General features: G+C 45.7%; 1 protein-coding gene across 3 annotated transcripts in view; it reads right to left on the bottom strand.

Annotated features, from left to right (window-relative positions):
• BAK1 (BCL2 antagonist/killer 1) overlaps window positions 1-27851 on the bottom strand; it is a 275538-nt gene that overhangs the window by 221182 nt on the left and 26505 nt on the right. Inside the window, exon 1 of one of the 3 annotated variants that reach the window (XM_040424184.1) lies at window positions 12964-13054. The exons of the other annotated variants lie outside the window; for them this stretch is intronic. The gene's annotated coding sequence lies outside the window, so the exon portion shown is untranslated. Of the gene's footprint in view, window positions 1-12963; window positions 13055-27851 lie in introns of those variants that run through there. 3 annotated transcript variants of the gene reach the window in all.

Below are 27851 nucleotides of genomic sequence, written 5' to 3'. Positions count from 1 at the left end.
GTCGACGGTAGCCATAAAGCAGTCCTGCGGAAGGATCTGTGTGGTAGATTTTATGGTCTCCATTTTGAATCTCTTGTAAATGATGGATTTGTTTAAAGACTTTAAATTTATTATTAGGCGAAAGGAGCCGTTTGGTTTTTTTATCAAAAATATAGGGGAATAGAAACCTTCGCCGTGTTGTTCTTTTGGTACAGGGATGAGGACTCCTTTGAGGAGTAACGTAGTTATCTCTAACTCTAAGGACGCCTGTTTGTCGGGCTGTTGTACTTGGTTGACAAAAAAATGTTTTGGGGGTGGGGAAACAAATTCTAGTTTTAGGCCTTCTCTTATGGTACGAGTGACCCAAGGGGAGGCATAAATTTTTTGCCAGGCGGAGGAGAATTGTTTTAGTCTGCCTCCTACCTGGACCAGCATGTCACTGGGTAGGGCGGGTAGAGGCCTCTGGCTTAAAAAGGTATCCCCTTCCTCTACCTCTAGAAGGTTGCCATCTTTTTGATCCGTCCCTTTTACCTTGATCCGCTCTAGACCTTTTTTGGTTCTGAAAGGAACGCCTCTGTTGATAATAACGATTATCAGATGGGAACCCTTTTTTTCTGTCGGAGGCCTTCTCCAGAATATCGTCAAGAGCGGAGCCGAATAACCTATCTCCCTCACATGGGATGGAGCATAGGCGGTTTTTAGATCCTGCGTCCCCCGTCCAGGAACGGAGCCATACCGCCCTACGGGTCGCATTGGCTAAAGCACTGCTTCTTGCAGAGAGTTTAACCAAGTCGGCCGAGGCATCCGCTAGAAAATTAGATGCTCTTTTTAGGGTAGGAAGGGAGTTCAAGATTTCCTCTCTGGACGTACCCCCTGACAGATTGCTCTCTAGCTGATCTAGCCATACTGAGAGGGTTCTGGCCGTACAAGTGGACGCTATGCTGGGGCGCAACATTGCAGTATTTGTCTCCCAGGATTTTCTTAATAGATTTTCGCATTTTTTGTCCATGGGGTCTTTCAGGAGACCCATATCCTCAAAGGGTAGTGAAGATTTCTTTGAAATACGGGCCACTGGAGCATCTATTTTGGGAGTTTTATCCCACAAATCAGAGTCAGACTCTGAAAAGGGGTATTTGCGCTTGAAGGCGGCCGATACAGTCCACCTTTTATCAGGATCTCTCCATTCCCTGGAAATAAGGGATTTAATATTATTGTGGATGGGGAAGGATCTCTTCTTTTTTTCCCCCAACCCCTGAAAAATCTGATCGTGAAGGGACTGAGTCTCTTTTACGTCTTCCAAATTTAGGGTAGATTTGATATCTTTCAGTAGGGACTGTGTTTCTTCGGGAAAGCACATAGGCCTCCCTGCAGCCTCCTCAGAGGATAAGGAGACTTGATCATCAAGTAACTCCCCTTCATCCAGATCCACTTGGTCTGACATTTCCAGATTTAGGGAACGGGAAGGCCCAGGGGAAAGTGCCAATTGTCTGGAATCAGCCGCAGCCTTAATTTCTTCTCTAATGAGGGTTCGCATGGACTCCACAAAGGAAGGGGATTCTTCTGAGATGACTCTTTCAATACATCTGGGGCAAAGGGTCTTTTTTGGATCCGACACCAAGCCTTTACGGCAACCACCACACTTTCTGCGCCCCGAATCCCCTTTGGGTTTAAGCTTTCTGGACTCACTGTCCTAAGGGATAAAACAAACTTTGTATAGGACAAGGGCCGGCCTTCAGAGTAAGGGTGGTGAGGGGACAGTATAGTAACATTACAGACACCCAGCGTGCATGGGGGAGGAAAGGTACAGGAGTTCCTTAACCCTATATATCTATGTGGAAACATATAAAAGCATAGGGATAACTCCCCCTGGGAGGAGGCTTACCGGGCTTAGGGCCGAAACAGCGGGATCACCGGAGCGCTTTGACGACTCTCTGTCGCTGGAAGGCATCTTTGCAGATCGGCGGCGGTGATGTATGTGATTTTCCTTTTAAATCTCCCGCCGCGCGTTCCAGGAGGAGTCGCGAGAATCTCTTGCCCAAGGAGATCTCGTTCCGGTGACGTCACAACGCCCGATCCCGCGCGAGTTCCGGCGGACTCGCAAGCCCGGGGATGCCTGAGATTAGGACTTACTCCGCAGGATCGAGGAAGGGAGGCAATGCGTCCCCGGAACCCCCAATCCCTGCACCAGCCCTCCTGAACAACAGGGAAAGGACCAGGCTGGTGCGGTATCCAAATTCCTGGATCACCCCAGGAGTGGCTTCCACGCACGTCTGAGGACAGGAAACAACGACTGGTAAGGTAAGGGGAGGAGGCTCCTTAAATCCTGTGCTTCCTCGTTGTTTCCTGTCCTGGAGGCGGGGACACCCTCCTGTGAATGCCGTTGTGGAGGCGCCGGGGAAAAAGCCTTGGGGACAACCAACTGTTCAATAGGGTCAACCCTTAGTTGGTTTACTCGATACAACATATCCTGATGAACCACAAAACTGGGAAACACTGACTCTGCCCCAGGTTGTTTTGATTCACCATCTACTATTAACACATTTTCCCAGGCGCTGGATAGGGTTGGGTCCCAACATTGGGTGGTACCAAAATTATCCCCGGAGACATTGAGGTCTGCCAATTCAGGACCCGGCGGCAAGTCCTGCACGTCTACCACCATTACACTTAGCGGGGTTGTTTCCTTCTCTTCCACCAGTGGCGGTCACCCCTACCGCTGGCCCTTCGGTCTCAGGTTCCCAGGGTTATGGTTTCCCCCCTGAGTCGGGCCACTCTGCTCGGGTTACCCCTGTCTCATGGGTATCAGTCACTCTCTTATAACAGGCCAAAGTGCCGAGAAGCGCAGAAGTATCTCCCTATTATCAGCTCATAGTGTAGATTTGGGGCAACTGCCACTTCGTGAGTCCATCTGCCAGCCCCTGTGGTTAGAGACACCAGGGCAGTGGGATAGTTTTTTAAGTCTCCATGAATGCACATGACCACGACTTTCCGGCCAGTATTCTCCAATGACCGTACCAGGGGAGCCCTTACTATGGACACCAGACTCCCTGAGTCCAGAAGAGCTTCCGTTGGAGTGTCTCCTACCTCCACCTGGCACAGGTGGTTTATAGTTTTTGGGGTACCTGCTGCACACGGCTTCCTGGCATATAACGATTGAAGGTAGCCATAGTTAGTATCCATGGGTTCCACCTGATGGGGACAGTCAGCTCTTACATGGCCCAGCTCCTGACACCGCCAGAAGACTATTGGAGCCAGGTCCATAGAGGGTACACCCCGGGTGGGTTTGGTTGGTACAAGTCACCGGGTCTGGAATGGAGATTTACGGGGTTTGACTGCCCCCCTCCCAACAGAACCCCCTGTAACAGTCTTAGTAGCCTCGTATCGCTCAACCAGGTCCACCATTTCTAGGGCATTGCCAGGAGACACCTGGCCGATCCAGTGCTGGAGAGAGGGTGGCAGAGCCCTCCATAACATATCAGCCAATAGTCTATCCAGCATAGCCGTGGGACTCAGCACATCAGGCTGTAGCCACTTTTGCAAGAGGTGGAGTAAGTCATAATACTGGGTCCTCGCAGGCTCAGCTGGCTTAAACACCCACTGATGTACCCACTAGGCCCAGAACAAAACATTCACCCCCAGTCTTGCTTGATCATCCGGCAAGTAGAAATACACCCGCTGGAAATCGGATGCCAGGAATGGAGCGACGACCTCAGCCCACTGGTCTCGGGGTAGCTTTTTTCCTGATGGCCACTTTCTCGTACATCGCCAGGTAGGTTTCGATGTCGTCTGCGGGGGTCATCTTAGGAATCGCAGCACAGACTGCTTTCTGGGAATTGTGGACGCTCGGGGTTGCTCCTTCTGTCTGCAAAGCCATCACGTGTTGTAGCAGCAACTGGTTAGTCTCCTGCTGCTGCTTATTAGCCTCGCGTTGCTGCAGGTTTGTCTCTCGATGCTGCATATCAGCCTCCTTGAGGGCCTTCACAACAGCCTCCATTTTGTCTTGGGGAACTGGTTGTAATACAGATGGTTTAATGTACGACATACAACCGTGCCTGAAAAGTGCAGAAACCAAAAATATCGACGTTCACGCCAGCCTCACTGCTCTTTTCCGCATCTTCCACCAATTGTTGGGTTTCACTCTGGTAGATAGGGTAAGCGGTGCCCAGTATAGTTACAGAGCTTGCAGAGAACCCTTTATATGGGCATTGAGGAGATCCTGGCGCATACCCAGTTATATTATCTTACTAGGCATACGTCAGAAAGGAAGCTGGCTGCAGAAGACAATAGTGTCAAGGATGACACTCCGTCTGCCAAATTACCCCTTTAAGGTAACACATGGTTCCTCCACCAAATTTCCATCAAAATAGTACACAACAGGGATATTCACTGTCCCACTCCTGTTTGTTTTATGCAAAGAGCTTTTGGCAGTGCATATTCACTCTAAGGCCTCTTGCACACGAACGTTGTGTGCCCGTGGCCGTATTGTGGCCGCATATGGCGGATCCATATGCGGGCAACGGCCATGTGCACTCCGCATTACGGATGCGGACCCATTCACTTGAATGGGTCCGCAATCACGGAGATGCGAAACGGAAGCACGGATCGGAACCCCACGGAAGCACTTCGGAGTGCTTCCGTGGTTCTATTTTTTAGCGGTGCGTACGACTCACGGACCCATTCAAGTTGAATGGGTCTCGATCCGTCCCGGCACAGACGTTGCCCGTGCATTGGGGACCAATGCACGAAACTGATGTTCAACGTTCATTTGCAAGAGGCCTAATCTAAATAATTGAGGTGTACTAGTTAGGGACAATAGGGATAAACTCTGCTAACCGCTCGGCCATCCTGAGAGAAGGGGCGGGCGGATGATCGCCGCGCCGTGCCCACCCGCACCTCCTGCACCGCCTCCCCACACAGCCCTTCGGCACATAACAATGAGGGCTGCAGGGAAGGGGGTTGAAAATCAAAAGATCTGACATTTAGAAATTTCTGATCCCTGCGGTCACGGACCGTGGGGATCAGAAACTTCCGAAAGCGGTGCAAACCGCAGGTCTGAATTGACCTGCGTTTTGCAGCAATCGCCAATATGGGGGGGGGGGGTCACAGGACCCCCCTCGGCATTGTCACAGAGTGCCTACTGAATGATCGGAAATCGGAAATAAGTACCTTAAGTACCGGGACATCAGGGTGTACCTGTACGCCCTGTGTACCCAAGAGGTTAAGGTATTTTGAGAGTGAGGGAGATAAGCTATTATGAAATTTTGGGGAGGGGGAGACACTAACTGTATACGATATCCCTCCTTTATGATATTTAGGATCCAAGAGTTTGAGGTCATTTGCTCCCAGGTGTTTAGAAAGGAGCGGAGTGTTCCCCCTACCTGGATTGTTTTGAAGTGGAGAAAAGAGACGTCCCACTGTTGGGGTTGAAAAGAAAAAATGGCCACGGAAATTTTGTCACCTTCCTGTTTAACTTTGTCCTTTTTTGAACTGACAGCCACTAAACTTTTGTCTCCTGGATCTGACTGCATCTTCAGGAAACCCTTTTTTTTTTTTTACAGTCAGTGACATTCTCAAGGATTTTATCCCGGTTAGGTCCAAATACGTACTGGCCATGAAAGGGTAGGGAGATCAGCTTATTTTTTGAAGTTATGTCTGACAGCCATGCCTTAAGCCACAAAACATGTCTAATCGTATTAGAGAACACCGATGTACAAGCAGAAAGTTTGACTGTTTTGGCCGAGGCATCTGCTAAAAAAAACTAGTTGCCATTTTGAGTAAAGACACTTTCTAAAATCTGATCTTTTGGGATTTTGTTAATTAGGTGAACCTCTAACTGTTCTGGCTATGCAAATTGCTGCTACACCAGATTTAAGAAGAGCCACCGTGGCTTCCCAGGTCTTCCTTAATAAGCTTTCTGCTATCCATGGGATCTTTAAGCCGAGCCACATCTTTTAAAGGCAGGGCAGTGTGTTTTCGCCACTATAGCTACTGGGGCATCTACTCTGGGGATGGATTCCCAATCAGTGCAGTCCCCTTCATTAAAGCGATAGCATCTTTTAATACCCCTGGGAATAAAAGATCCTTTTTCTGGTTTGTCCCATTCTGCTCTAATTAATTTTTGAATATTGTCTGGAATGGGAAATACAGATTTCTTTTTCTCCCCCGGCCCTCCAAAATATCTCCTTCTACCAACTTGAGTTTTTTAGAAACCTCCATCTGAATAGTAGCTCTAATAGCTTTTATAAGCTCATCAATGTTATCCCGATCAATGTATTTATCTTCATCTGAAGAAGCAAACGTTTTTTCATATGTTTTATAGTCAGAAACCTCCATAATAATCAGAATCAGAAACCGGATTATGATTTGTCGATAACAGGAGAAGGATTTTCATAGAGGGGGGGGGGGTGGAGGCGGGATCACAGGAAGTAAGTGCTGACTAAACTTCTTCCTTAACTAGAATCCTGATGTCGTCAAGAAAATGAGCAAATTCACCCTTTACAATGTTAGAAGCACATTCTTTATATAAGGGCTTAATTCCAGTACTGGGTAAGTGCTTATAACTAGAGTTGAGCGAACACCTGGATGTTCGGGTTCGAGAAGTTCGGCCGAACTTCCCGGAAATGTTCGGGTTCGGGATCCGAACCCGACCCGAACTTCGTCCCGAACCCGATTGAAGTCAATGGGGACCCGAACTTTTCGGCACTAAAAAGGCTGTAAAACAGTCCAGGAAGGAGCTAGAGGGCTGCAAAAGGCAGCAACATGTAGGTAAATCCCCTGCAAACAAATGTGGATAGGGAAATTAATTAAAATTAAAATTAAAAAAATAAAAATTAACCAATATCAATTGGACAGAGGTCCCATAGCAGAGAATCTGGCTTCACGTCAGCAGAGAATCAGTCTCTTCATGCCATAGCAGAGAATCTGGCTTCACGTCACCCACCACTGTAACAGTCCATTGTCATATATTTAGGCCCCGGCACCCAGACAGAGGAGAAAGGTCCCGTAACAGAGAATCTGGCTTCATGTCAGCAGAGAATCAGTCTTCATGTCATAGCAGAGAATCAGGCTTCACGTCACCCACCACTGGAACAGGCCACTGTCACATATTTAGGCCCCGGCACCCAGACAGAGGAGAGAGGTCCCGTAACAGAGAATCTGGCTTCATGTCAGCAGAGAATCAGTCTTCATGTTATAGCAGAGAATCAGGCTTCACGTCACCCAACACTGGAACAGGCCACTGTCACATATTTAGGCCCCGGCACCCAAACAGAGGAGAGGTTCATTCAACTTTGGGTTGCCCCGCAATATAATGGTAAAATAAAAATAAAAATAGGATTGAATGAGGAAGTGCCCTGGAGTACAATAATATATTGTTAAGGGGAGGTAGTTAATGTCTAATCTGCACAAGGGATGGACAGGTCCTGTGGGATCCATGCCTGGTTCATTTTTATGAACGTCAGCTTGTCACATTGGCTGTAGACAGGCGGCTGCGTTTGTCTGTAATGACGCCCCCTGCCGTGCTGAATACACGTTCAGACAAAACGCTGGCCGCCGGGCAGGCCAGCACCTCCAAGGCATAAAAGGCTAGCTCTGGCCACGTGGACAATTTGGAGACCCAGAAGTTGAATGGGGCCGAACCATCAGTCAGTACGTGGAGGGGTGTGCACAGGTACTGTTCCACCATGTTAGTGAAATGTTGCCTCCTGCTAACACGTTCCGTATCAGGTGGTGGTGCAGTTAGCTGTGGCGTGGTGACAAAACTTTTCCACATCTCTGCCATGCTAATCCTGCCCTCAGAGGAGCTGGCCGTGACACAGCTGCGTTGGCGACCTCTTGCTCCTCCTCTGCCTTCGCCTTCCACTGGTTCCCCTGTGACATTTGGGAATGCTCTCAGTAGCGCGTCTACCAACGTGCGCTTGTACTCGCGCATCTTCCTATCACGCTCCAGTGTAGGAAGTAAGGTGGGCACATTGTCTTTGTACCGGGGATCCAGCAGGGTGGCAACCCAGTAGTCCGCACGCGTTAAAATGTGGGCAACTCTGCTGTCGTTGCGCAGGCACTGCAGCATGTAGTCGCTCATGTGTGCCAGGCTGCCCAGAGGTAAGGACAAGCTGTCCTCTGTGGGAGGCATATCGTCATCGTCCTGTGTTTCCCCCCAGCCACGCACCAGTGATGGGCCCGAGCTGTGTTGGGTGCCAGCCCGCTGTGAACCTGCTTCATCCTCATCCTCCTCCACCTCCACCTCCTCCTCATCCTCGTCCTCCAGTAGTGGGTCCTGTCTGGCCACATTTGTACCTGGCCTCTGCTGTTGCAAAAAACCTCCCTCTGAGTCACTTCGAAGAGACTGGCCTGAAAGTGCTAAAAATGACCCCTCTTCCTCCTCCTCCTCCTGGGCCACCTCCTCTTCCATCATCGCCCTAAGTGTTTTCTCAAGGAGACATAGAAGTGGTATTGTAACGCTGATAACGGCGTCATTGCCACTGGCCATGTTGGTGGAGTACTCGAAACAGCGCAACAGGGCACACAGGTCTCGCATGGAGGCCCAGTCATTGGTGGTGAAGTGGGGCTGATCCGCAGTGCGACTGACCCGTGCGTGCTGCAGCTGAAACTCCACTATGGCCTGCTGCTGCTCGCACAGTCTGTCCAGCATGTGCAAGGTGGAGTTCCACCTGGTGGGCACATCGCATATGAGGCGGTGAGCGGGAAGGCCGAAGTTACGCTGTAGCGCAGACAGGCGAGCAGCGGCAGGGTGTGAACGCCGGAAGCGCGAACAGACGGCCCGCACTTTATGCAGCAGCTCTGACATGTCGGGGTAGTTGTGAATGAACTTCTGCACCACCAAATTCAGCACATGCGCCAGGCAAGGGATGTGCGTCAAACCGGCTAGTTCCAGAGCTGCAACGAGATTTCGCCCATTATCGCACACCACCAGGCCAGGCTTGAGGCTCACCGGCAGCAACCACTCGTCGGTCTGTTGTTCTAAACCCCGCCACAACTCCTGTGCGGTATGGGGCCTGTCCCCCAAACATATGAGTTTCAGAACGGCCTGCTGACGTTTACCCCGGGCTGTGCTGAAGTTGGTGGTGAAGGTGTGTGGCTGACTGGATGAGCAGGTGGAAGAAGAGGAGGAGGAAGCTGAGTAGGAGGAGGATGAGACAGGAGGCAAAGAATGTTGCCCTGCGATCCTTGGCGGCGGAAGGACGTGCGCCAAACAGCTCTCCGCCTGGGGCCCAGCCGCCACTACATTTACCCAGTGTGCAGTTAGGGAGATATAGCGTCCCTGGCCGTGCTTACTGGTCCACGTATCTGTGGTTAGGTGGACCTTGCCACAGATGGCGTTGCACAGTGCACACTTGATTTTATCGGATACTTGGTTGTGCAGGGAAGGCACGGCTCTCTTGGAGAAGTAGTGCCAGCTGGGAACAACATACTGTGGGACAGCAAGCGACATGAGCTGTTTGAAGCCGTCTGTGTCCACCAGCCTAAATGACAGCATTTCATAGGCCAGTAGTTTAGAAATGCTGGCATTCAGGGCCAGGGATCGAGGGTGGCTAGGTGGGAATTTACGCTTTCTCTCAAATGTTTGTGAGATGGAGGGCTGAACGCTGCCGTGTGACATGGTTGAGATGCTTGGTGACGCAGGTGGTGGTGTTGGTGGTACATCCCATGTTTGCTGGGCGGCAAGTGCCAACGTCCCTCCAGAGGCAGAGGAAGAGGCCGAGGCGGCGGCAGCAGCAGAAGAGGCCGAGGCGGCAGCAGCAGAAGAGGTAGCAGGGGGAGCCTGAGTGACTTCCTTGTTTTTAAGGTGTTTACTCCACTGCAGTTCATGCTTTGCATGCAGGTGCCTGGTCATGCAGGTTGTGCTAAGGTTCAGAACGTTAATGCCTCGCTTCAGGCTCTGATGGCACAGCGTGCAAACCACTCGGGTCTTGTCGTCAGCACATTGTTTGAAGAAGTGTCATGCCAGGGAACTCCTTGAAGCTGCCTTTGGGGTGCTCGGTCCCAGATGGCGGCGGTCAGTAGCAGGCGGAGTCTCTTGGCGGCGGGTGTTCTGCTTTTGCCCACTGCTCCCTCTTTTGCTACGCTGTTGGCTCAGTCTCACCACTGCCTCTTCCTCTGAACTGTGAAAGTCAGTGGCACGACCTTCATTCCATGTGGGGTCTAGGACCTCATCGTCCCTTGCATAGTCTTCCACCCAGTCTTGATCCCTGACCTCCTGTTCAGTCTGCACACTGCAGAAAGACGCAGCAGTTGGCACCTGTGTTTCGTCATCAGAGATGTGCTGAGGTGGTATTCCCATGTCCTCATCATCAGGAAACATAAGTGGTTGTGCGTTAGTGCATTCTCTCTCTTCCACCCCTGGGGAAGGGCTAGGTGGATGCCCTTGGGAAACCCTGCCAGCAGAGTCTTCAAACAGCATAAGAGACTGCTGCATAACTTGAGGCTCAGACAGTTTCCCTGATATGCATGGGGGTGATGTGACAGACTGATGGGCTTGGTTTTCATGCGCCATCTGTGCGCTTTCTGCAGAAGACTGGGTGGGAGATAATGTGAACGTGCTGGATGCACTGTCGGCCACCCAATTGACTAATGCCTGTACCTGCTCAGCCTTACCATCCTTAGAACGGCATTGGGCCCCACCAAATATCCCTGTAAATTCTGGCGGCTACTGTGACCTGAGGTAGTTGGTACACAAGGACGTGTGGCTGTGGCAGAACGGCCACGTCCTCTCCCAGCACCAGAGGGTCCACTAACACCACCACGACCATGTCCGCGTCCCTTACTAGGTGTTTTCCTCATTGTTACCGTTCACCACAATAAGAAAAATATTATTCGGGCCAATGTATTGAATTAAAATTCAGGCCTTTTTTTTTTTTTTTACAGAAACCTAACACTATCTGGCTATCTATTTAGGTACCGTATTACACTAATACAGGCACACCAGTAATGACAGATTTAGCTGAATATAAATGTGAGGCCTATTTTTTAGGCGCTGGGTGACAGGTATACGTTTAATCACAGAATTAGACTTGGATCTGCACTGTAGCGTGTGTGTTAAGTTTTTGAGAATGACCCTATCAGCACCTTGAATCTAATATACCCTTTTTAGGGATAGATTTAAAGTAGGCCTGATACAGCAGAAACCACTAATTTTGAGAATTGCAAATTTGGGAATTGTTTTTCAACCCAGAACAAAAACTGTGCTTTGACGGTCACAAACAACAACTTGACCAGCTAAAACAGTACAGATTTGGATGAATATAAATGTGAGGCCTATTTTTTAGGCGCTGGGTGACAGGCTCAACTTGCCCCTGATGTAGTATATGTCCAAAAAATAACCACACTATTGATGGTTAAATGCACTTGGGTGATACAGGCTCAGCTTGCCCCTGATGTAGTATATGGCCAAAAAATAACCACACTATTGATGGTTAAATGCACTTGGGTGACACAGGCTCAGCTTGCCCCTGATGTAGTATATGGCCAAAAAATAACCACACTATTGATGGTTAAATGCACTTGATGAAAGCTTGACCCTGATGTAGGATATGGCCAAAAAATAACCACACTATTGATGGTTAAATGCACTTGGGTGACACAGGCTCAGCTTGCCCCTGATGTAGTATATGGCCAAAAAATAACCACACTATTGATGGTTAAATGCACTTGATGAAAGCTTGACCCTGATGTAGGATATAGCAAAAAATAACCACACTATTGATGGTTAAATGTACTTGGTGGTAGCTTGTGCTGGCGCACCACAAGCCACAAGATGGCCGCCGATCACCCCAGAAAAAAAGTGATATAAAAACGCTCTGGGCAGCCTAAAAACAGTGAGCAATTGAATATCAGCACTTCAATGATCCACAGCTGTAGATCGATCACTGAATGAAGTCTTTTGGAGGAGTTAATCTGCCTAATCTCGCCCTAACGTCGCAGCTGCAACCTCTCCCTACGCTTGTATCAGCAGAGTGACGTGCAGCGCTATGTGACCCAAGCTTATATAGAGGCTGGGTCACATGCTGCACTGGACAATCACAGCCATGCCAATAGTAGGCATGGCTGTGATGGCCTCTTGGGGCAAGTAGTATGATGCTTGTTGATTGGCTGCTTTGCAGCCTTTCAAAAAGCGCCAAGAAAGCGCCGAACACCGAACCCGAACTTTTACGAAAATGTTCGAGTTCGGGTCATCCCTACTTATAACATATTCCACATTTACAAATTTTTGTAGGAGCTGAGGATGTATCCTTTTCTCCCTAAAACATGCAAGGGAGAGAAGGATCAGTCAACCCATGATTATACATATCAATATAGACAGTGGCCTGATACCAGGCTACTCACAACTCCCTGGATTGGTGCAGACTAAGCTCCAGAGCCCTGCGTGGTAGGGGCACTCATATTCAAAGCGCACCCTTCCACCAAGTATACAGCATCCACCACTGGGGATAAATTCTCGTTGTCCGGGTGCCATTATGCAGGTCCTGGGGTCTTTTATGCTCCTGTGACCTTCAAGGACCTGGAAGTGACGTCCCGACGTCCAGCCCACCCCCAGCATCTGACGTCACACTTCGGCAGCCGGAGGGAGCTCATCACAACGGCCCTTTGGTTGCCAAATTGCCTCCACTGCATAAAGTCCTCTGGGACTGCCGCAGAAGGACATTTCGCAGGGGTCACCAGCTAATGGTGCCTGAGCCCAGGCCACCATGAGAGGAGGGAGAGCCGACCTACGGATCCAACCTTGGCCTGACTCTTCATTAGTAAGGTAGGCCCCATGTGAGCCTCCATGCACCTCTCCAGTCTTCCTTCCTGGTAGGACAGGAAAAACACTGGTGATGGAGGGGAGAGGTCGAATTTAAACCTCTGTGTTTTTCCTATCCTATCAGAGGAAGTCAGTCTTAGGATGTGGTGTCATGGAGACGACTGGGGAAAACACCTGTTAGACACTGTGCACATTGGGGGTTATTTATTAAGACCATAATTTTTTAACTTTTTACGCTGGAGTTGCTGCCGGAAGATAATTCTAATTTATGATGGGGCATGGGCATCTTCATAAATTAGGCACATCTTTTGTGCCTGCAAAATGTATCCGAACTTTTACACCGGCAACGTAAAAAGGCCCATGCAACAAATATTTTGGCACAAGTGTGTAAAAAGTTTCAAAAATGGGGTTGTGTGACAATTTTACTCCAAAAATAGGTATTAAACTTTTTGTAAATGATCCACATTGTGTGATACAACATCACATGAAGATAAAACTATGCTGATAACTGCAGATACAGCCGCCTTCATTGCTGCAACTCTGGGGACCGCAAAACCTGAATACCCAAAGAGCTAGATGAAATTCAAGCCAGAGGGAGAGGCTTGTTACACCACATGAGTCAAGCAAAGAGTGCATTGTTTAAGTTTAAATTATGTCCACCTAATTCCTTCCACCATGTAGGCATAACTACTGTGAAGGGGCACAATGTGGGTATTATGACTGAGGGAGCACAATATGGGCATTACTGCTGTGAAGGGGTGCAATGTGGGCATTCCTAGTGTAAAGGGAGCACAACGTGAACATAACTACTGTGAGGGGGCACAATGTGAGCATAACTACTGTGAAGACGCACAATATGAGCTTAACTACTGTGAGGAGGCACAATGTGGGCATAACTACAAGTGCATCTCAATAAAAATTAGAATTTAAATAATAATAATAATAAATTAGTATATCATAGAAATGTTAATTTATTCCAGTAATTCAGTTCAAAAAGTTAAACTCATATTATATAGATTCAATCGTTTACCTATTTGAATGTTGATGATTATTGCTTGCTGTTAATGAAAATTCAACAGTCAGTATCTCCGAAAATTTTTATATTGTGAAAATGTTCAATATTGTAGACTCATGGTGTCAAATTTGAATCAGCTAATCAACACAAAACACCTGCCAAGTTTTCCTGGTCCCTCAGTCTGTTTCAGTAGGCTACACAATCATGTGGAGGAGACAGTCATTAACTACCTTCACAAGGAGGGTAAGCCACAAAAGATCATTGCTAAAGAAGCCTTTAACACCTGTTTTCACCTTAAGGACCAGGCTGATTTTTGTAAATCCGACGTGTCACTTTATGGGGCAATTACATTGGAACACTTTTACTTATCCAAGCTATTCTGAGACTGTCTTCTTATGACTTATTGTACTTTTTAATATTGGTAAATTTGAATCAATATGTTTCACCTTTATTATAAAAAAGAATATGAAAAAAATCTAAAATTTACCACAAATTTTGAAAAAAATTACAATTTTCTAAATTTTTATTTCTCTGCTTTTAAGATGGAGAGTGATACCTCAGAAAATATTTATTACTTAACATTCCTTATATGTCTTTATGTTGACATCGTTTTGTAAATATTTTATTTTGTTAAGACTTTAAAAGGCTTAGAATTTTAGAAGCAATCTAACATTTTCAAGAATGTTTCCAAAACCCACTTTTTAAAGGAACAATTCAGTTAAGAAGTCACTTTGTGGGACTTACATAACAGAAATCACCCATAAATGACCCCATTTCATAAATTACACATTGATTTTACAAAACAGATTTTACAAACTTTGTTAACTATTTAGGTGTTCCACAAGAATTAATGGAAAATTGAGGTGAAATTTGAAATTCTTTTTTTTTTTTCAGATTTTCCATTTTGATTAATTTTTCCGTAACACAGCAAGGATTAAAAGTCAAACAAACCTCAATATTTATCAGCCTTATTTTGCAGTTTACATAAACACATCACATGTAGTCATAAACTGCTGAGTAGGATCTGGCAAAAATTGCTGCTAATTTAAAGACAGATGTGCAGGTTAATGCAGGTTTAAGAAAGGGGGTTAATAGGTTGTTTGCAGCAGAATGTATGCTATAAGGGGGGCTGGCAATAAGCCTAGGAACTGTAGAAACCTTTTTGCAAAAAAACGCTGGATGACTGTTCACACATAAAAATGAGTTTCTTGCACAATTTTGTAATGGAGAACTTTCCAGCAAGCTGTATGAAACAAGTGAGACAGTGACCAGTTACCTTAGTCATCCTCTAAGATAATCTTTCCATGATAAAACTCTAAAATCTATCCAGTCATATTGCCCTATTCTCTCCCTATAGTGTCCCTAGTAACTGGCTTGTGTCTGCAATTTTTTTGTCAGACACAGCCAGAACACATCCTATCACATCCACAGCTGAATGGCTGTCAGATTCTGGAGCTAATCAGGGCAAGCCCTCCTCACAGGGTCACGTGATACTCCCTCTTCTGACTTCACGTTGTTTACCCCTCCAATATTTAATGTCAAATGGCACTGCTTTTCGCAATTCATCTAACACTTCATATTTGTTTGGCTGATTCATTTTTGTGAAACTCGCAACACATACATTTTTTGGGGATTCCCCTCTAATATATAATATTTATTTAATAATAGAATATTTAATTTAAAAAAAACTATTAAAAGTGGAATAAAAGAAGTATTTACACTAGACTGTGGACTGACTGGAGCCTTTGCACTAGATTGGGAACTGATGGAGCATTTACATTAGATGGTGAAATAAGTGACCGCAACATTTACATTAGACTGTGCACTGACCGGTGGCAGCATTTATGCCAGACCTCAGTGTGGCAGCATCAGACAGGTGAGACACCCCTCCTTCCCGAGTTATGTTAACAATTGGGAGCCCAGTCTTTGCCACACAAAGACGCAATATATTTACACAAGCTGGTGAATAGTACAACAGCAATATTTCCTCCAAACCATGCAATATACTTTCAAAAGAGGATATGGAATAAATTTAAACATACATTTTGCTAATGTTCAATAAAATAAAATGAATGAGGCCCAAAAATGTTTAAACGTAACATGGTAAAAAAAGGAAATTCAACAAAATATATAGAAAAAAAAATGTAGTTCTTACCACCTCAGACGTGTGTGAGTAATTTATTTTCTGTTCATGCATAGAGGTGGTAACCTTCTAAATTCTGGCTCCTTTTTATCAATTATATTATCTTGGGGCAGCCCCTGTGATATTACAAGTTTCACAAGGACATAAAACTGTCTAGGCCTCACACAGACCCTATGTATCATTGGGAAAGAGGCTATGAGTCCCTGCCTGGCAAACCCAGAGCACCCTCCCAGATAGGCGCGACCCCGTCAGGAACCTGTCCCCAACGTGGCCGTGACCCTAAATTTGACCCTCTTTCTTGTCCCGGCATGCCATGTTTCATCCCAAAAATGGAGCTCATCAGCGGATTAAGGAGTGAAAAGAAAAGGTATAAGGTAATAAGGACAGAATAGCAATCAAAAACACCCTAATTTCTATTCCTCCCCTATCAGGTACAGAGGGTAGAGTGAATATAAAGATAAGAAAAACAAGCATTAAACAAGTTTATGTGTGCTCCTGCAAAGTTAAAGAGGGGCGATATAAGCACTGTGTAGCTGTTGAATTATATTGTCTCCCTCTCAAAAGATAACAATGGTTGCTGCTATATTTGGTCTTTAAACCTTGGAGCAGGCATATGCATAAAGTAGGGAAGTGTCCCTTGCATCTCACCAGTGTATCTGAAGCGGCGCTGAGCCATGCGCCGTCCCTCCTATTTAACACCTGCCGGGCTTTCCCTCACGGCATTCCCGCCTCCCATGCTTACCACCATGGATCGCAAATGGAACGCACGCAGAGCGCGCTTTTGGACAGCATGTGGGGGAGGCCAGAGCGATGTGATCGGAAAAGGAGGCCGTGCAGGATGCGATGCAGAGCAGACAGCATTAGCGGTTGCTTAGCAACCCCCTAGCTGCTCAAAAACTCTCATCACATAGGAAAATGAGGATTTCAGTACACAAGATCACCCATTTATCCTAAAATAGTATGGTTAAACAGATTAATATAGGCTAAAAGAGCCTTACTACTGAAATGTATTTTTATTCAGAATATTGAGGCAAAGGTAAATCTATATGCAAATATTAAACAAAACTAAATATTGAAAATATATAAAAATATTTGTTAATTATTTACGGTATTTAGGTTATGAGACATACTTAGGTAATATCCATCACCAACTTTTTGAATATTGGGAAAATTGAGGCTACAGATAATATCACTTCTATCCACTACTGTGATTCAAATGAAACAGCTATAATTTTGCTGCTCATTCAAGCCATTAGGATAGACAGTTTTTAAATAAAATAAAAAAATCCATCTTGCCTCACATTGTAGGATTTTTTTGTCCCAATTTCCCTTTCTCCTCGTTTGACCAGTTCAATGCCCTTGAAGCTGAGGCGCTCCACCCTCCCTCCATGTTCACTTGTCGGGCAATGGGGGCATCCCTGTTATTAGTTACATTGCCAATGTGTTCTCCAACCCTCTCAGCTCCCTGCTAGTCTTACCAATATATTCCTTTCCACAGGTGCATGTCATTTTGAAAATGACTCCCCAAGACTTGCAATTGATCATATGTCTGATGGTATATAACTTGTTTTTCACATTGTTCTTAAATGATTCACCGTTCTTGATAAATCTGCAGGCGACGCATCTGCTGCATCTAAAGCATCCATTAATAGGCTTATAAAGCCAAGTGTTAGGTGTTGAAGGTGCTGCAAAGTGATTATGCACAAGTCTGTCTTTGATACTTCTATCCCTCCTATATATGAGCCTGGGATGTTCACTGATCACTTTGCGTATGTCTGAATCCATCCGCAGAATGTTCCAGTGTTTAGAAATTATTTCTCTGACACTCGCTGCTGCCTTAAGGTACTGATGAGACGAATCAGTCCTTTTTCATCTCGTGCCTCTCTAGTTTCAGATTTTGTTATCAGAAGGGATGTACGTTCCTTCTGAAACGCTGATTGAAATGCTGGTTTCAGTGCTTAGTGGATACCTCCAATCCACAAAACTATCTTGAAAATCCCGGACTTGTTTCAGGAACTCACTCCTTAGCAAGCAGTTCCTTCTTAAACGCAAATACTGTCCTCGGGGATAACTTTTTTGAGGGCATAGGGATGACTACTTTCCCAACGTAGGAGGGAATTAGTAGATGTAGGATTTCAAAAAATAGAAGTATCTAATTCCCCTTGTGCATTTTTTTTGACGATAACGTCCAGAAAAGGTAAATTGGTATAATGACATTCAGATATACAGTACAGACCAAAAGTTTGGACACACCTTCTCATTCAAAGAGTTTTATTTATTTTCATGACTATGAAAATTGTAGATTCACACTGAAGGCATCAAAACTATGAATTAACACATGTGGAATTATATGCATAACAAACAAGTGTGAAACAACTGAAAATATGTCATATTCTAGGTTCTTCAAAGTAGCCACCTTTTGCTTTGATTACTGCTTTGCACACTCTTGGCATTCTCTTGATGAGCTTCAAGAGGTAGTCCCCTGAAATGGTTTTGACTTCATAGGTGTGCCCTGTCAGGTTTAATAAGTGAGATTTCTTGCCTTATAAATGGGGTTGGGACCATAAGTTGCGTTGAGGAGAAGTCAGGTGGATACACAGCTGATAGTCCTACTGAATAGACTGATAGAATTTGTTTTATGGAAAGAAAAAAGCAGCTAAGTAAAGAAAAACGTGTGGCCATCATTACTTTAAGAAATGAAGGTCAGTCAGTCAGCCGAAAAATTGGGAAAACGTTGAAAGTAAGGGCTATTTGACCATGAAGGAGAGTGATGGGGTGCTGCGCCAGATGACCAGGCCTCCACAGTCACCGGACCTGAACCCAATCGAGATGGTTTGGGGTGAGCTGGACCGCAGAGTGAAGGCAAAAGGGCCAACAAGTGCTAAGCATCTCTGGGAACTCCTTCAAGACTGTTGGAAGACCATTTCAGGTGACTACCTCTTGAAACTCATCAAGAGAATGCCAAGAGTGTGCAAAGCAGTAATCAAAGCAAAAGGTGGCTACTTTGAAGAACCTAGAATATGACATATTTTCAGTTGTTTCACACTTGTTTGTTATGTATATAATTCCACATGTGTTAATTCATAGTTTTGATGCCTTCATAGTCATGAAAATAAAGAAAACTCTTTGAATGAGAAGGTGTGTCCAAACTTTTGGTCTGTATTGTAAATCTGAGTCCAATCCCATTGTTATTGAGACTGGCCGCCCAGATTGTAAAGGACTCAAATGTGCCATTCTACACCACAAAAATATCGTCAATGAATCGCAAATTTATGCAAAATATTTATGCAGTGTACGTCCATTAATGAGCCTTATTTAAAAATGCACAAGTTCTCCCACCAGCCCAGGAACAAGTTTTCATACGACCGTGCCCCTGAGCTCGTGGTAACATCTGTTGTTAAAAAAGAAAACATTTTTGGTAAGCGAGAACTCTAGTAGGTGGAGAACAAATTGGCTATGCTGTTGGAATTTGTGTCCTCGTGTGGACAGAAAGTGCTCCACTGAGTGCAGGGCCTCAACATCTATGCTAGCTAAAATGGAATTGGTATCCAAATGGATACCGTCCAATTGTTTAAGAAGGTCCCCTGTGTCTCAAATGTAGGATGGTAGGCCTACCACAAATGGTGCTAATATTTTATCAATGTATAATTCTATGTTCTAACTTAAAGGGGTTGTTCGGGTTCAGAGCTGAACCTGGACATATCCAGAATTTCATCCAGGCACCCCCCTGACAATAGCATCGAAGCAGTTCATGCTCAGATGCTCTGCTTTGCCCTGCGCGATTCAGCATTTTGTGGATTTCCGGTGATTAACCGGGCTTTCCTTCAGGCTGCCAGGCGGAGGTTTCCACCCGGCAGTGAGCCCGGTGATGTCACCGGCACTGATGAGCTGGCTTTAGCGCTGCCCTAGCCTGTAAAACTGCTAGGGCAGTGCTTAAGCCTGCCAATCAGAGCCGGTGACATCACCGAACACACTCCACCCGGCAGTGTATTATAGTAAAGGTAAGAGCCCTTGCCCTGCACGATCCTGCGCAGGGCAAGGGAGAGCATCGGAGCATGAAATTATGGGTACCCTTTTAAGCTCCCTACATCCGAGACTATAGGTCTCCCCTTCAAGGGATTGTGGCCTTTATGAATCTTTGGAAGACAATAAATACACTGCTCAAAAAAAATAAAGGGAACACTTAAACAACACAATGTAACTCCAAGTCAGTCACACTTCTGTGAAATCAAACTGTCCACTTAGGAAGCAACACTGAGTGACAATCAATTTCCCATGCTGTTGTGCAAATGGGATAGACAACAAGTGGAAATTATAGGCAATTACCAAGACATCCCCAATAAAGGAGTGGTTCTGCAGGTGGTGACCACAGACCTCTTCTCAGTTCCTATGCTTCCTGGCTGATGTTTTGGTCACTTTTGAATGCTGGAGGTGCATTCACTCTAGTGGTAGCATGAGACGGAGTCTACAACCCACACAAGTGGCTCGGGTATTGCAGCTTATCCAGGATGGCACATCAATGCCAGCTGTGGCAAGAAGGTTTGCTGCGTCTGTCAGCGTAGTGTCCAGAGCATGGAGGCGCTACCAGGAGACAGGCCAGTACATCAGGAGACGTGGAGGAGGCCGTAGGAGGGCAACAACCCAGCAGCAGGACCGCTACCTCCGCCTTTGTGCAGGGAGGAACAGGAGGAGCACTGCCAGAGCCCTGCAAAATGACCTCCAGCAGGCCGCAAATGTGCATGTGTCTGCTCAAACGGTCAGAAACAGACTCCATGAGGGTGATATGAGGGCCCGACGTCCAGAGGTGGGGGTTGCGCTTACAGCCCAACACCGTGCAGGACGTTTGGCATTTGCCAGAGAACAACAAGATTGGCAAATTCGCCACTGGCGCCCTGTGCTCTTCACAGATGAAAGCAGGTTCACACTGAGCACATGTGACAGACGTGACAGAGTCTTGAGACGCCGTGGAGAACGTTCTGCTGCCTGCAACATCCTCCAGCATGACCGGTTTGGCATTGGGTCAGTAATGGTGTGGCATTTCTTTGGAGGGCCGCACAGCCCTCCATGTGCTCGCCAGAGGTAGCCTGACTGCCATTAGGTACCCAGATGAGATCCTCAGACCCCTTGTGAGACCATATGCTGGTGCGGTTGGCCCTGGGTTCCTCCTAATGCAAGACAATGCTAGACCTCATGTGGCTGGAGTGTGTCAGCAGTTCCTGCAAGATGAAGGCATTGATGCTATGGACTGGCCCGCCCATTCCCCAGACCTGAATCCAATTGAGCACATCTGGGACACCATGTCTCGCTCTATCCACCAATGTCACGTTGCACCACAGACTGTCCAGGAGTTGGCAGATGCTTTAGTCCAGGTCTGGGAGGAGATCCCTCAGGAGACCGTCCGCCACCTCATCAGGAGCATGCACAGGCGTTGTAGGGAGGTCAAACAGGCACGTGGAGGCCACACACACTACTGAGCCTCATTTTGACTTGTTTTAAGGACATTACATCAAAGTTGGATCAGCCTGTAGTGTGTTTTTCCACTTTAATTTTGAGAGTGACTCCAAATCCAGACCTCCATGGGTTAAAACATTTGATTTCCATTTTTTTATTTTTGTGTGATTTTGTTGTCAGCACATTCAACTATGTAAAGAACAAAGTATTTCAGAAGAATATTTAATTAATTCAGATCTAGGATGTGTTATTTTTGTGTTCCCTTTATTTTTTTGAGCAGTGTAGTAGCAGTTTGTGGTTGGGATGGAAAAAGAAACTAAAATGGGAAATTTTCTTTAATTCTTGTGGTATACCTAAAGAGTTAACAAAGTTTTTAAATTCAGTTTTCAATAATTTGAGTGGTGTCTCATTAATGAATGGTTTCTATTATGTAAGCCCCTCAAAGTGACTTCAGAACTGAATTGATACTTAAAAAAGTGGATTTTAAAAATTCTTGCTTCTAAACTTCTAAGCCCTATACCACCCTAAGAAATAAAATGACATTTACAAAATAATTCCAACATGTAACTGACATATGGTGAATGTTAAGTAATAACTATTTTATGAGGTATCACTATCTGTCTTAGGCCTCATGCACACGACTGTGGTGCGTTTTGCGGTCTGCAAATCGCAGATCCGCAAAACACGGATGGCGTCCGTGCGCGTTCCGCAATTTGTGGAACGGCATGGACAGCCTTCAATATTAATGCCTATTCTTGTCCGCAAAGTGCGGACAAGAATAGGACATGTTATATTTTTTTAGCGGGGCCACGGAACGGAGCAATGGATGCGGACAGCACACGGAGTGCTGTCCGCATCTTTTGCGGCCCCATTCAAGTGAATGGGTTCGCATCCGAGCCGCCAAAACGGCAGCTCGGATGCGGACCAAAACATCGGCCGTGTGCATGAGGCCTTAAAAGCAGAGAAATTCAGAATTAGAAAATTGCACATTTTTCCCACATTTTCTCTAAATTTTGAATTTGTTTAATAAATGTAAAACATATTGACCCAAATTTACCGCCAACATAAAATACAATGTGTCGTGAAAAAACTGTTTCAGAATTGGTTGGATAAGTAAAAGTATTCCAAAGTTATTTGCACATAAAGTGACACGTCAGATTTACTAAATTTTGCTCTGTCCATATGATTAAAACTGGTTGTCGTTAAGGGGATAATCCCAGGCAGATTTATTGATCTTCGGATTAAGACTCTGAGGGCAGGGGCTGGCTGGCAAATTTTAGCTTAGGGGGCAAGCACACAGCACTGGCCCTTGTGTAGCAGCACAACTTGTTTAGCTCTACCTACCATATAAAAGGTGGTATAAGTAAATGGGCTTTAAATTGTTAAAAGACGGCAGCTGGTTGTGTTTTCAGATCGTACAGATACAGTACATGATTAAGTTCGTAGCAGTAGCTTGATCATTAGTGGGACTGGATTTACCAACCCCTGAGCTGAAGAGACTGCATAGACTTTAATGAGATATGCTTAGTGGCCTGAACTCAGATGTAAATGGATAGTATTAGATCAACGTATAGCATCAGATGAACGTTTAACACACAAATGCAGTGCCAGAACCAAGATCACTACATACACACAGCACCAAAACCAAGCCTATAAGTTAAACAAATCACCAGAACCAAGTTCACTGCATGAATACAGCACCAGAACCTTGCTCAAAACAGCATCAGAACCATGTTTACTAACTATATACAGCACCAGAACCAAGTTCACTATAGGGCTGCAGCTAACGATTATTTGAATAATTGATTAGTTGTCGATAATTTAATCGATTAATCACCAAGATGACAAAAAATTGGTTTATATGATTTTACTTCAAAAATTGCGGATGACACACTGTTATGGAGGGGGATCTGCGGATGGCACTGTTATGGAGGGGGATCTGCGGATGGCACTGTTATGGAGGGGGATCTGCGGATGGCACTGTTATGGAGGGGGATCTGGGGATGGCACTGTTATGGAGGGGGATCTGCGGATGGCACTGTTATGGAGGGGGATCTGCGGATGGCACTGTTATGGAGGGGGATCTGCGGATGGCACTGTTATGGAGGGAGATCTGCGGATGGCACTGTTATGGAGGGAGATCTGCGGATGGCACTGTTATGGGGAGGGAGATCTGTGCACTGTTATGGGGAGGGAGATCTGTGCACTGTTATGGGGAGGGAGATCTGTGCACTGTTATGGGGAGGGAGATCTGTGCACTGTTATGGGGAGGGAGATCTGTGCACTGTTATGGGGAGGGAGATCTGTGCACTGTTATGGGGAGGGAGATCTGTGCACTGTTATGGGGAGGGAGATCTGTGGACTGTTATGGGGAGGGAGATCTGTGGACTGTTATGGGGAGGGAGATCTGTGCACTGTTATGGGGAGGGAGATCTGTGCACTGTTATGGGGAGGGAGATCTGTGCACTGTTATGGGGAGGGAGATCTGTGCACTGTTATGGGGAGGGAGATCTGTGCACTGTTATGGGGAGGGAGATCTGTGCACTGTTATGGGGAGGGAGATCTGTGCACTGTTATGGGGAGGGAGATCTGTGCACTGTTATGGGGAGGGAGATCTGTGCACTGTTATGGGGAGGGAGATCTGTGCACTGTTATGGGGAGGGAGATCTGTGCACTGTTATGGGGAGGGAGATCTGTGCACTGTTATGGGGAGGGAGATCTGTGCACTGTTATGGGGAGGGAGATCTGTGCACTGTTATGGGGAGGGAGATCTGTGCACTGTTATGGGGAGGGAGATCTGTGCACTGTTATGGGGAGGGAGATCTGTGCACTGTTATGGGGAGGGAGATCTGTGCACTGTTATGGGGAGGGAGATCTGTGCACTGTTATGGGGAGGGAGATCTGTGCACTGTTATAGGGAGGGAGATCTGTGCACTGTTATGGGGAGGGAGATCTGTGCACTGTTATGGGGAGGGAGATCTGTGCACTGTTATGGGGAGGGAGATCTGTGCACTGTTATGGGGAGGGAGATCTGTGCACTGTTATGGGGAGGGGGATCTGCGGATGACACTATATAGCATCTTATGTAAACCCTTTGGAATGATATGGATTTCTGCACAAATTGGTCAAAAAATGTGATCTGATCTTCATCTAAGTCACAACAATAGACAATCACAGTCTGTTTAAACTAATAACACACAAAGAATTAAATGTTACCATGTTTTTATTGAACACACTATGTAAACATTCACAGTGCAGGTGGAAAAAGTATGTGAACCCCTAGACTAATGACATCTCCAAGAGCTAATTGGAGTGAGGTGTCAGCCAACTGGAGTCCAATCAATGAGATGAGATTGGAGGTGTTGGTTACAGCTCCCCTGCCCTATAAAAAACACACACCAGTTCTGGGTTTGCTTTTCACAAGAAGCATTGCCTGATATGAATGATGCCTCGCACAAAAGAGCTCTCAGAAGACCTACAATTAAGAATTGTTGACTTGCATAAAGCTGGAAAGGGTTATAAAAGTATCTCCAAAAGCCTTGCTGTTCATCAGTCCATGGTAAGACAAATTGTCTATAAATGAAGAAAGTTCAGCACTGCTGCTACTCTCCCTAGGAGTGGCTGTCCTGTAAAGATGACTGCAAGAGCACAGCGCAGACTGCTCAATGAGGTGAAGAAGAATTCTAGAGTGTCAGCTAAAGACTTACAAAAGTCTCTAGCATATGCTAACATCCCTGTTAGCGAATCTAAGATACGTAAAACACTAAAAAAGAATGGATTTCATGGGAGGATACCACAGAGGAAGCCACTGCTGTGCAAAAAAACCACATTGCTGCACGTTTACAGTTTGCACAAGAGCACCTGGATGTTCCACAGCAGTACTGGCAAAATATTCTGTGGACAAATGAAACCAAAAGTTGAGTTGTTTGGAAGAAACACACAACACTATGTGTGGAGAAAAAGAGGCACAGCACACCAACATCAAAACCTCATGCCAACTGTGAAGTATGGTGGTGGGGGCATCATGGTTTGGGGCTGCTTTGCTGCGTCAGGGCCTGGACGGATTGCTATCATCGAAGGAAAAATGAATTCCCAAGTTTATCAAGACATTTTGCAGGAGAACTTAAGGCTATCTGTCCAACAGCTGAAGCTCAACAGAAGATGGTTGTTGCAACAGGACAACAACCCAAAGCATAGAAGTAAATCAACAACAGAATGGCTTAAACAGAAGAAAATACGCCTTCTGGAGTGGCCCAGTCCGAGTCCTGACCTCAACCCGATTGAGATGCTGTGGCATGACCTCAAGAAAGCGATTCACACCAGACATCCCAAGAATATTGCTGAACTGAAACAGTTCTGTAAAGAGGAATGGTCAAGAATTACTCCTGATCGTTGTGCACGTCTGATCTGCAACTACAGGAAACGTTTGGTTGAAGTTATTGCTGCCAAAGGAGGTTCAACCAGTTATTAAATCCAAGGGTTCACATACTTTTTCCACCTGCACTGTGAATGTTTACATGGTGTGTTCAATAAAAACATGGTAACATTTAATTATTTGTGTGTTATTAGTTTAAGCAGACTGTGATTGTCTATTGTTGTGACCTAGATGAAGATCAGATCACATTTTATGACCAATTTGTGCAGAAATCCATATCATTCCAAAGGGTTCACATACTATTTCTTGCAACTGTATATACAGCCCCAGAACCAGGTCCCTAACAAAAATACAACACCAGAACCATGAGCAGTACATATATACAGTCGTGGCCAAAAGTTTTGAGAATTACATAAATATTGGAAATTGGAAAAGTTGCTGCTTAAGTTTTTAGAATAGCAATTTGCATATACTCCAGAATGTTATGAAGAGTGATCAGATGAATTGCATAGTCCTTCTTTGCCATAAAAATTAACTTAATCCCCAAAAAACCTTTCCACTGCATTTCATTGCTGTCATTAAAGGACCTGCTGAGATCATTTCAGTAATCGTCTTGTTAACTCAGGTGAGAATGTTGACAAGCACAAGGCTGGAGATCATTATGTCAGGCTGATTGGGTTAAAATGGCAGACTTGACATGTTAAAAGGAGGGTGATGCTTGAAATCATTGTTCTTCCATTGTTAACCATGGTGACCTGCAAAGAAACGCGTGCAGCCATCATTGCGTTGCATAAAAATGGCTTCACAGGCAAGGATATTGTGGCTACTAAGATTGCACCTCAATCAACAAATTTATAGGATCATCAAGAACTTCAAGGAAAGAGGTTCAATTCTTGTTAAGAAGGCTTCAGGGCGTCCAAGAAAGTCCAGCAAGCGCCAGGATCATCTCCTAAAGAGGAATCAGCTGCGGGATCGGAATGCCACCAGTGCAGAGCTTGCTCAGGAATGGCAGCAGGCAGGTGTGAGCGCATCTGCACGCACAGTGAGGTGAAGACTTTTGGAAGATGGCCTGGTATCAAGAAGGCCAGCAAAGAAGCCACTTCTCTCCAATAAAAACATCAGGGACAGATTGATCTTCTGCAGAAAGTATGGTGAATGGACTGCTGAGGACTGGGGCAAAGTCATATTCTCCGATGAAGCCTCTTTCCGATTGTTTGGGGCATCCGGAGAAGAAAAGGTGAGCGCTACCATCAGTCCTGTGTCATGCCAACAGTAAAGCATCCTGAGACCATTCATGTGTGGGGTTGCTTCTCATCCAAGGGAGTGGGCTCACTCACAATTTTGCCCAAAAACACAGCCATGAATAAAGAATGGTACCAAAACACCCTCCAACAGCAACTTCTTCCAACAATCCAACAACAGTTTGGTGAAGAACAATGCATTTTCCAGCACGATGGAGCACCGTGCCATAAGGCAAAAGTGATAACTAAGTGGCTCGGGGACCAAAACGTTGACATTTTGGGTCCATGGCCTGGAAACTCCCCAGATCTTAATCCCATTGAGAACTTGTGGTCAATCCTCAAGAGGCGGGTGGACAAACAAAAACCCACTAATTCTGACAAACTCCAAGAAGTGATTATGAAAGAATGGGTTGCTATCAGTCAGGAATTGGCCCAGAAGTTGATTGAGAGCATGCCCAGTCGAATTGCAGAGGTCCTGAAAAAGAAGGGCCAACACTGCAAATACTGACTCTTTGCATAAATGTCATGTAATTGTCGATAAAAGCCTTTGAAACGTATGAAGTGAGTGTAATTATATTTCACTACATCACAGAAACAACTGATACAAAGATGTAAAAGCAGTTTAGCAGCAAACTTTGTGAAAACTAAAATTTGTCATTCTCAAAACTTTTGGCCACGACTGTACATCACTAGATTTTAAAAGTTCAGTACAGATGCCATAAAAGCTTGTACAGTGTGAATCTACAGCTCCCACTATGGCCTGAACAGTAGTAAAGGGATGCTAGGAGTTGTTGTTTCACAAAACAGCATGCTACCATCCATCATCAGCTGTAGATCATCCAGTTGACTACAGCACTCATTATACACAGTCAGTGGCAGAATAATCATTT

The sequence above is a fragment of the Bufo bufo genome, chromosome 3 (genome assembly GCF_905171765.1).
Source record: "Bufo bufo chromosome 3, aBufBuf1.1, whole genome shotgun sequence".
Taxonomy (NCBI): Eukaryota; Metazoa; Chordata; class Amphibia; order Anura; family Bufonidae; genus Bufo; species Bufo bufo.
Note: the sequence above shows the minus strand (reverse complement) of the source record. Positions and strands in the feature narration are given on the sequence as shown.